Source organism: Aquarana catesbeiana, linkage group LG08 (assembly GCF_042186555.1).
Source record: "Aquarana catesbeiana isolate 2022-GZ linkage group LG08, ASM4218655v1, whole genome shotgun sequence".
In the NCBI taxonomy this organism is placed as follows: Eukaryota; Metazoa; Chordata; class Amphibia; order Anura; family Ranidae; genus Aquarana; species Aquarana catesbeiana.
The window spans coordinates 276,472,541-276,481,209 of record NC_133331.1 but is presented as its reverse complement, the minus strand read 5'-3'; positions in this window follow the sequence as shown (position 1 = coordinate 276,481,209).

Here is an 8,669-nt window from a genome sequence, read left to right as displayed (position 1 = left end):
CTGCCGATAACGGTGATCTCGTGGCGCATCTGCCGCGGAGACCACCATTATCAGAAACACGACTGGCTCCTGTAAAGATGGATACCTCGGTTGTGGCAGCAGCTGCTGCCGTTACTGAGATACCCCTCTTCAAAGTGCCAACGTATATGTACAGGAGCCAGTCGGTAAGTGGTTAAGCGCTTTGGTAAAATTGTGGCGGCAGTGGAGTCCTTCCCGACGTGTTTCGTCTCATTAGACATTGTCTGAGACGAAACGCACTATATATACTACACTATATATATTTTTTCTGTTCACAGCCTAATATCTGTTTGCCGTGTTAGCTGCTAGTTGCATACAGGCAGCGCGGGGTAATTTTTTACAGAGTTCAGGGGTGCACTGTATACAGAATGTAGAGTTCAGAGGTGCGCTATATGCAGAGTTCAGAGGTGCGATATTCACAGAATGGAGAGTTCAGGGGGCACCATGGGCATAGTTCAGGGGTGCTCTATACAAAGTTCATAGTTCAGGGGTGCACTATATATAGAATGCAGAGCAGGCAGGCAGCTGCTGGAGGATGCTGTCTATGGTCCTGATCACAGCCCCCACATCACTGCCCTGGTCGGATACCAGGCTTCCCTTGTAGTCGGAGAAGCGGTTGGGGAAGCAGCGCTTGTTCTCCATCTGATGAAGACAGATCCTGCATGATGGACCACCTCTACTTCCTATGTTCCTGGGGAAGACAAGGACACAATCGGACAGCCGGGATGCCTGCTGGAGAGCAGTGGAGCTGTCAGAGCCTGGAGAGCAATGGACATGATGGAGCAGGAAGGAGCGAACACATGGGGGGGGGCGGCAAAAAGCACTTTCGCCTAAGTAGACAAAAATCCTTGCACCAGCCCTGGGCATATACAGTTATGATACAAGCCATATTGTAAATGATTGTTTTTAAAAATTACCTTTCCTTTTCAATCTGCAGCTGCTTTAATTTTCTCTAAAATGCAATTCAATATGGCTACCTGGAAGTGTTCTGTACACAGATGGTGTACATAATGTCCCCCAGAAACATAATTTCCTACTTGTGTGATTGACTCACTGATTTTTTCCTGAAGTCTGAACTAAGATACAGATCAGATTTTGGCATCCCCTGCAACACAAAATGTAATTTTTGTTGAGATATTCCCAAAGGGAAATCACGTCTAGATGTGCAGACTCTGCCACTCTCCTCATCAGAGCCCTGCAAGTGCAGCAGCTGATTGATAATTATAAAAGCACTCCCATTAGATTCATTTTCCACATGGACACAGACCAACAGCTATTTCTTCAGAATAACAAAAAGTCGGAATCCGCAATAAAGTTTGTTTAAAACCTTGTAATGTACATAGATCACCCAGAGGGGGATGTTTTTTTTTTTTTTTTTTAATCAAAAGTGGAGTTACTCTTTAACCATGTTATGGGAATATATTATGCATGTAATTGTATAATGTGGAAATGTTTAGTTTTTACATATTTTGATGGACCTGAACTATGTCATTAAAGCAGACCTAAAAAGTTCCCAAGAGTGCTGAAGTGTAGGCACCTCTTGGTGTCTCCAAGGACCTGTATTAAACCTTCAGAGTAATCCCTGTGGAGCTCTACTGAATAATAGTCCACGGACGTCTACAGGTCCTTGACTTTTGTCCAAGTCAAAATGAAGCCCTGCCTAATCCAATCACTAAACCACACCCCTATTTTTGATTTTCAAAGTACAAGAGCCTCTTCTCCCATTAAGTTCTGGCATTGGACGTGGGCAGGGATTAGCACTAGAAGGAAGCACAGTCCCACGGTGCATATCTCCAACTTGGGTATCCATGTAAAATACATTGGCTAGCAAACGGTGTTCCAATTCATCCCAAAGGTGTTCAGAAGTGTGGACGCTACTCAAGTTCAGGAAAAGTCCAGGAAAAGAACATCACCCTTGCTCAGGCCGTGTAGCTAAATGCTCTGTGTAAGTGTGTGGTGCTTAGTGGGTTACTATCAGCTGAGGCGTCAATAAAAAAACTAAAGCTGCACCCGCATTTGAAATGCGATGAAATGCTTTATTCCATGAAGGATAAAAAGTTACATACCTGCCTCCATGCTCACGTGTTTCATCATAGCTATGATTAAGGCTCCCACAGGGCTGAAATGCATGAGCTTGAAGGGGGACGTGTAAAGCCTCGTACACGCGATCGGATTTTCGGCAGGGAATTGTGTGATGACAGACTTTTTGCCTTCAGACAATTGTTGTCCAACTGTCCAACAAATGTTGGATGGCAGGCTAGTAAATTTTTGGCGGACAACAGTCTGTTGTCAGATTTTCATATCGTGTACACAAGTCTGTCACACAAAAGTACAAACACACGTGCTCGGAATCAATGCTCACCAAAACGACATTAGCAGAAGGTGTCCAAAAGGTGGCGCTCAAGAGCTGAAATTCTACTTAGTGATTGTGTGCCGTTAGTATGCAAGAAAAGTTCCTGGCACACGCCCTTCGGACTAAAGTCTGACGCTCTGTTGGCCAACAATCCGATCGTGTGTACAAGGCTTAACTTTCTGACTCCAGTTCCTTCACTCCAAACTGGACAAGCCATGTCTTTATGGGTCTGGTGCTAGGCAGTGGCACAGGAGGCATGCTGGACCAGAAGAGGGTCTTCCCCAAGCTGTTGCCACAAAGTTGAATGCTTCTAATTGTCTGTATTATGCCCCTTTCACACGGGCGCCTCCGCTATGCAGAATCCGCTTGCTCAGTGGCGGATCTCTCTGCTGATCCCTGCTGAGCAGCAAAAGCAAAGGAAAAGGCGTTAAAAAAATACAAGGTTGAGGGATCATCATCAGCATTCAGACTTTATAAAGAATGCAACAAGAAATGTAAGGGTGCAATTAGGGTGGCTAAGATAGAACATGAAAGACACATAGCGGAGGAGAGCAAAAAAAATCCCAAGAAATTCTTTAAGTATGTAAACAGTAAAAAAGGGAGGACAGACCATATTGACCCCATAAAGAATGAGGAAGGACATCTGGTTACAAAGGATGGCAAAGGTATTGAATTTATTCTTCTCCTCAGTCTTCACAAGGGAATAGCGGGGCTTCAGTAACCAAAACTGCAGTGTTTATCTTCGTGGCACCTCCATGGTTAACAGAAGACAGAATTAAAATTAGACTTGGGAAACTCAACATTAATAAATCACTGGGACCAGATGGCTTGCATCTGAGGGTACTTAGGGAACTCAGTCAAGTAATTGCCAGACCATTTTTTCTCATTTTTACTGACAGTCTACTGACTGGAATGGTACCAGCTGATTGGAGAAAAGTCAATGTAGCACCAATATTTAAAAAGGGCCCAAAATACATCCCTGGGAATTACAGACCAGTTATACCGCGTACACACGACCGGATTTTCCGGCAGAAAAGGTCAGACGGAACAAATTTGTCCATCATTCCGATCGTGTGTGGGCTTCATCGGACCTTTTCTGTCGAAAAATCTGACGGACCTTAGAAAAAGAACATGTTTCAAATCTTTCCGACGGACTCAATTCCTATTGAAAAAAACACTCGTCTGTATGCTAGTCCAACGGACCGAAAACAACGCAAGGGCAGCTATTGGCTACTGGCTATTGAACTTCCTTTTCTAGTGCGGTCGTATGTCATCACATTCGAAACGATCGGACTTTGGTGGGATCGTGTGTAGGCAAGTCCATTTCGTCTGAACTCCGTTGAAAAGTCCTTCGGAGTTCAGTCCGACGAGAAGTCCACTCGTGTGTACGCGGCATTAGCCTAACATCAATAGTATGCAAGCTCTTGGAGGGGATGATAAGGGACTATATACAAGATTCTAGTAACGAGAACTGTATCATTAGCAGTAATCAGCATGGATTCATGAAGATTCGTTCTTGCCAAACCAATCTATTAACCTTCTTTGAGGAGGTGAGTTGCCATCTAGATAAAGGAAGGCCCGTAGACGTGGTGTATCTGGATTTAGCAATAGCATTTGACATAATTCCCCATAAACGTTTACTATACAAGATAAGGTCCGTTGGCATGGACCATAGGGTGAGTACATGGATTGAAAACTGGCTACAAGGGCGAGTTCAGAGGGTGGTAATAAATGTGGAGTACTCGGAATGGTCAGGGGTGGGTAGTGGGGTCCCCCAGGGTTCTGTGCTGGGACCAATCCTATTTAATTTGTTCATAAACGACCTGGAGGATGGGATAAACAGTTCAATCTCTGTATTTGCAGACAATTCTAAGCTAAGCAGGGCAATAACTTCTCCGCAGGATGTGGAAAACTTGCAAAAAGATCTGAACAAATGAATGTGGTGGGCAACTACATGGCAAATGAGGTTCAATGTAGAAAAACGTAAAATAATGCATTTGGGTAGCAAAAATATGAATGCAATCTATACACTGGGGGGAGAACCTCTGGGGGGAATCTAGGATGGAAAAGGACCTGGGGCTCCTAGTAGATGACAGGCTCAGCAATGGCATGCAATACTAAGCTGCTGCTAACAAAACAAACAGAATATTGGCATGCATTAAAAAGGGGATCAACCCCAGAGATAAAATGATAATTCTCCCGCTCTACAAGACTCTGGTCCGGCCACACCTAGAGTATGCTGTCCAGTTCTGGGCACCAGTCCTCAGGAAGAATGTACTGGAAATGGAGCGAGTACAAAGAAGGGCAACAAAGTTAATAAAGGGTCTGGAGGATCTTAGTTATGAGGAAAGGTTACGAGCACTGAACTTATTCGCTAGAGACGTTTGAGAGGGGATATGATTTCAATGTATAAATACCGTAATGGTGACCCCACAATAGGGATAAAACTTTTTTTTGTGGAAGGGAGTTAAACAAGACACGGGGCCACTCATTACAATTAGAAGAAAAGAGGTTTAACCTTAACCAGTTCACGACCGGCGCACGCCGATGTACGTCGGCAGAATGGCACGGCTATGCAAATGGACTTACAGGTACGTCCATTTGAATTCCCCGCCGTGCCATTGTGTACGCGCCAGCCGGGAGCTCCGTGAGTCGGGTCGCGGGTCCCGCGGACTCGATCGCCGCGGGGATACCCGCGATCTCCTCACGGAGATTACGAACGGGGAGATGCTGATGTAAACAGCATCTCCCCGTTCTGCCTAGTGACAAGTGTCACTCGATCTCTGCTCCCTGTCATCAAAGCAGAGATCAGTGACGTCACACACACAGCCCATCCCCCTACAGTTAGTAATCACTCCCCTAGGACATACTTAAACCCTCCCCGCCCCCTAGTGGTTAACCCTTCACTGCCAGTGTCATTTACACAGTAATCGGTGCATTTTTAATCGCACTGATCGCTGTATAAATGACAATGGTCCCAAAAATGTGTCAAAAATGTCCGACATGTCCGCCATAACATCGCAGTCACAATAAAAATCGCTGATTGCCGCCATTACTAGTAAAAAAAAAATATTAATAAAAATGCCATAAAACTATCCCCTATTTAGTAACCGCTATAACTTTTGCGCAAACCAATCAATAAACGCTTATCGCGATTTTTTTTTTACCAAAAATATGTAGAAGAATACGATCGGCCTAAACTGAGGAAACATTTTTTTTTTTTATATATATTTTTGGGGGATGTTTATTATAACAAAATGTAAAAAATAATGCATTTTTTTCAAAATTGTCGCTCTTATTTTGTTTATAGCGCAAAAAATAAAAATCGCAGAGGTGATCAAATACCACCAAAAGAAAGCTCTATTTGTGGGAAAAAAAGGACGTCAATTTTGTTTGGGAGCCACGTCGTACGACCGCGCAATTGTCAGTTAAAGCGACGCAGTGCCGAATCGCAAAAAACGCTCTGGTCAGGAAGGGGGTAAAATCTTCCGGGGCTGAAGCGGGGAGCATCAATAGTTTCAAGAAACTATTAGATAAGCACGTGAACGACCACAACATACAGAGATATACAATGTAATACTGACATATAATCACACACATAGGTTGGACTTGATGGACTTGTGTCTTTTTTCAACCTCGCCTACTATGTAATTATGACAGGTTCATGTCTGCTCTGCATAGCATAGTCCTGCTCTTCTCTATGGGGCAATCGCATGGAAACAGACCGCCTGTCCGTTTCAATCCAATGCCATTCGATGTCAATGTCAGAGATCTTGGCAGCCTTGCAGATCTGGGACATTCCTCATTACAGGTAAGTGATGTGACCACAGCTATAGGAGCAATAGGACAGTATTATGTTTTATATCCACCATCTTCTCCAACAGTCTCCTATGCATGCCTGTGGTCTCTGTCTGTCCTTTTGGGCATGCCTGCAGTTGCTGGAGGTCATCTCTATAGTGTCCACAGTCTCCTTGTTGTAAAGACAGTCTCTTGGAACACAGAAACAGTCTTGAAAAAAAGGAATTGTAAATATCGCCTAAAAACACCATAACATAATGACCACCCATCACAACCCATAGAGGCATAAACTCCACTAGACCTCTGAAGGTACAGTACACTGTGGTATCTGGCACTAATCTGTCAGTAGCAGATTAAGGCTGGGTTCACATCATTGCGAATCAGATGCGGATTCCCCTCATCCAATTCGCAATAGCAGGAGATTTTGACAGGCACTCTACGAAGCTGGTTCACATCTCCGTTGCGGCTCCGGTGCGAATTTGCACAGGAGCCCTGTGCATCTTTTGCTCTGTTTCAGGTCTGAATTCAGCCAAAAATATCAGGCTGAAATTGAACCTGAAACGGTGAACCAGGATGCACCGGACGCTTGCTGGGAGCCGCATGCGGCGATGGTGTGAACCCAGCCTAAGTCTTGTAAATTGTAAGGTGGGTCCTCCATGGTTCGGACTTGTTTTTCCTGCACATCCCACAGGTGCTACATTAGATTGAGATCTGGAGAATTTGAAGGTCAAGTCACCACCTTAAACTCGTTGTTGTATTCCTCAAACCATTCTTGAATTTATCAGACCAGGTCACCTTCTTCAATTTGCTCCGTGGTCCAAGTCTGATGCTCACATGCCCATTGTAGACAGTTAAATGGGAAAAAAATGCAGCGCTAAGAAGTAATAGGAAGTTAGGGTGTAGTGAAACAATTAAGTAAGAGATGCTGTACTGAACAGTAAAGCATATGTGCAAAAACCATAAGTGAAATGAAATGAGCAAACACAGTATAAAGTGTCCACATATGGTAAATGGATGATTCCAAACTCAAATTATTAAGAGGAACTGGTATGGACCAAAAAATGATGTGAAACTAGAAAATAAAGTCAATGGTGCACGGTGTGGATCTGTGACTGTGAGTCAACAACGGGGTACAGAACTTCCGTGGCTGTAAACCAACATCTCGATATGGGGCATCAGAATGAAAACATCAGGAAGTAAGATAAGATGGGTACTCTTACCAGATGACGTGGACTCCACTGTCATATGACATGGAGTCAATGGTGCATGGAGCCAAACCTAGGCTGGAAAACGATATCCGGAACGGTGGAACCTCTGTCTCACTTCTCGACTTCTCTGGTGGGGTGAAGAAACATCAGGAAGGGCCGCCAACTGGATATCAGCCAATAGACCTCAAGGATGTGTTCCAAGGAGAAGCCGGGGACAGATTTGATCCAGACCCCGTGATGGAAGTAGGGCTACTGGAAGGCAGTTTCTTGCATCGAAACGCGTCGGTCGATCTCCCCTTCCTTACGCTGCTTAGATTTTATTTTAATTGTGATCACTTTTATCCATTTTTTGTATGGTATTTTTAGAAATAAAAATCCCTGGTTTACCTGCACTATGCAGAAGCTTTTTATTTTTTATTTGCATATTATCCCGATGCAAGAAACTGCCTTCCAGTAGCCCTACTTCCATCACGGGGTCTGAATCAAATCTGTCCCCGGCTTTTCCTTGGAACAGATCCTTGAGGTCTATTGGCTGATATCCAGTTGGCGGCCCTTCCTGATGTTTCTTCACCCCACCAGAGAAGTCAAGAAGTGAGACAGAGGTTCCACCGTTCCGGATATCGTTTTCCAGCCTAGGTTTGGCTCCATGCACCATTGACTCCATGTCATATGACAGTGGAGTCCACGTCATCTGGTAAGAGTACCCATCTTATCTTACTTCCTGATGTTTTCATTCTGATGCCCCATATCGAGATGTTGGTTTACAGCTACGGAAGTTCTGTACCCCGTTGTTGACTCACAGTCACAGATCCACACCGTGCACCATTGACTTTATTTTCTAGTTTCACATCATTTTTTGGTCCATACCAGTTCCTCTTAATAATTTGAGTTTGGAATCATCCATTTACCATATGTGGACACTTTATACTGTGTTTGTTCATTTCATTTCACTTATGGTTTTTGCACATATGCTTTACTGTTCATTACAGCATCTCTTACTTAATTGTTTCACTACACCCTAACTTCCTATTACTTCTTAGCGCTGCATTTTTTTCCCATTTACCAGTTATTGTTTGTCACAATGTATGCAGCTGCTAGCTCACATATATTTTATTTTTGCTATTAGAGCGCAGTGTTTTCTTATTCCATTGTAGACAGTTTTTGCTGTGGACACGGGTCAGCATGGACACCCTGACCGGTCTGTGGCTACACATTCAAACACTGATCAGCCATAACATACTGACCACCAACCATGACCCATTAAGGCATAAACTCCACTAGACCTCTGAAGG